The sequence below is a fragment of the Crinia signifera genome, chromosome 3, assembly GCF_055691185.1.
Source record: "Crinia signifera chromosome 3, ASM5569118v1, whole genome shotgun sequence".
Classification (NCBI taxonomy): Eukaryota; Metazoa; Chordata; class Amphibia; order Anura; family Myobatrachidae; genus Crinia; species Crinia signifera.
This window is the reverse complement of record NC_139219.1, coordinates 276,436,527-276,439,026: the sequence shown is the minus strand read 5'-3', so window position 1 is coordinate 276,439,026 and position 2,500 is coordinate 276,436,527. Positions and strand designations below refer to the sequence as shown.

The 2,500-nt window shown below is 44.8% G+C and overlaps 1 non-coding gene across 1 annotated transcript; it reads right to left on the bottom strand.

Annotated features, from left to right (window-relative positions):
• Positions 1-1,833: 1,833 nt before the first annotated feature.
• Positions 1,834-1,923, bottom strand: TRNAY-GUA (transfer RNA tyrosine (anticodon GUA)). The gene is given in 2 exon segments: positions 1,834-1,869; positions 1,887-1,923. It is a non-coding gene; the product is annotated as a tRNA-Tyr (tRNA).
• Between the last annotated feature and the right edge of the window lie 577 nt (positions 1,924-2,500).

The window sequence follows — 2,500 nt, the reverse complement described above, 5'->3', positions numbered from 1 at the left end:
ATAGATTGTCTATGGATTGAGCTGCCTGCACTGAGAAATTGAAGATCTAAAGGTACCTGAATCGATCCCGGGTTTCGGCATTGTGGAAGATAATATTTTTCGACATAAAATGCAATTTTGCAACAAAAAGCTTACGTTTTCAGGCTTCAAACTTTAAAATCATATTTACAAAAACATTTTTACAAAAATCACTTTGCCACAACCACTGCTTATGTCTCTCAGTAGCCAACTCCAGTCCTCGAGAGCTACCAACAGTTCCCATCTTCCAGACAACCTAGCTGCTGCACAGGTAGTAGTAGTAGTAGTACGTTTATTTATAGGGCGCCGCAAAGTGTCCGCAGCGCCGTACATAGCAAACAAAAAAAAATGACGAGGTAACGTACAGGGTGTGTTGAAAAATACAGTATAAATGGGGGTATAGCTGGTAGAACTAAAATCAGCATCAGTTCAGAAGTAGGTGTCAAAATTGTCAAGGAGACTAAAGATGAAGTAGGGGAAGGGAAGAACAGGACAGGAGCACAGGTGAGGTAAAGAGGTAGGGTGAGTACGTGAGGAAGGAGGGCCCTACTCATAAGAGTTAACATACTAAAAATAGGTGGGTGGACGAACGAAAAACAAAAGGATAAGTAGGAACGGAGGGGAACGGAGGCAGGATAAGAGGATCAAAAGAGGTTAGGAGGAGGGATAGGCTAGTCGAAAAAAGTGGGTTTTGAGGGAGCGCTTGAAGGAGGTAAGGGAATCAGAAAGCCTGATGGGTGGCGGGAGGTTGTTCCAGTGCAGGGGGGCAGCGCGAGAGAAGTCTTGGACACGGGAGTGGGAGGAGGTGATTAGGTGAGAGGTCAGTCGGCGGTCAGCGATGGAGCGAAGAGGACGGGAGGGAGTGTGGATAGAGATCAGTGAAGAGAGGTAAGGAGCGGTGGAGGAGGAGAGAGCTTTGTAGGTGGTGGTGAGGAGTTTAAAGAGAACTCGGAAAGGAATGGGGAGCCAGTGAAGAGATAGACAGAGGGGGGAGGCGGAGGTAGAGCGGCGGGAGAGGAAGATGAGCCTAGCAGCAGCGTTAAGAATGGATTGGAGAGGTGCGAGGCGGGTGAGAGGTAGCCCGGAGAGAAGGATGTTGCAGTAGTCAAGGCGGGAGATGACAAGAGAGTGAATGAGAATTTTGGTCGCGTCAGTGGAGAGGAATGGTCTGATGCGTGAGATGTTGCGTAGGTGAAAGCGGCAAGACTGTGAGAGAGCACGAATGTGGGGGGTGAAAGAGAGGGAGGAGTCAATGATGACACCAAGGCAGCGCGTTTGGTCGGTGGAGGTGATCTCGGTTTCACCAATACTGATGGAGATAGTGGGAGAAGAGGGGATGTTCGGGGGATGGAAGATTAGAAGTTCAGTTTTAGCCATGTTTAGCTTCAGGAAGCGTTGGGTCATCCAGGCTGAGATGGCTGTGAGGCATTCAGAGACCTTGGACAGGAGTGATGGGGATAGATCGGGGGAAGAGAGATAGATTAGGGTATCATCAGCATAAAGGTGGTAATGAAAACCATAGGAGCTGATGAGAGTGCCCAGAGAGGTGGTGTAGAGAGAGAAGAGGAGAGGGCCAAGGACAGACCCTTGGGGAACACCGACTGGCTCATTACTCACTAACACATTTTAAAAGATCCACAGGTGGAGCTAATTACTTCACTTGTGATTCTGTGAGGTGAGCTGGAAAACATTAACTGTTGGTAGCTCTCGAGGACTGGAGTTGGCTACCCCAGACTTAGAGAATGCTTTATACTCTGTATATTTTGAGTTTATAAATTGCCAAAAATTGCTATCTATGCAAAAAATAAAAACAACTCCTTCGAGCCGGAATTGAACCAGCGACCTAAGGATTTCTACACCAATCATCTCTACAGTCCTCCGCTCTACCAGCTGAGCTATCGAAGGATGCTGTAGGTTCTCAAATATGTTATTATATGCTCTTTAATATAGCTTTAAATGTTTAGCTAAATGAGTGTTGTAGGAATAATGTGAATATTCTATTGTTTATAAACATTTGACAACCTTTGTTTAAAATTGGGCTTTGAAAATTAATTTCTAATTAATAATTTCTATTCAGTGTGGCTGCTGAAATTGACTGGTGTCAGTCTTAAGGAGGGGAAGAGAATGTGTGTAAGAAAAAGAGAAAACAAGCTGGCATCCCAAAGATTTTGATGCGCTAACAAACATGGATTTCTAGTCCATCGCCTTAACCAATCGGCCACGACTACTGCTTAAGCCTTGCTGTATTTTCACAATAGATTGTCTATGGATTGAGCTGCCTGCACTGAGAAATTGAAGATCTAAAGGTACCTGGTTCGATCCCGGGTTTCGGCATTGTGGAAGATAATATTTTTCGACATAAAATGCAATTTTGCAACAAAAAGCTTACGTTTTCAGGCTTCGTACTTTAAAATCATATTTACAAAAACATTTTTACAAAAATCACTTTGCCACAACCACTGCTTATGTCTCTCAGTAGCCA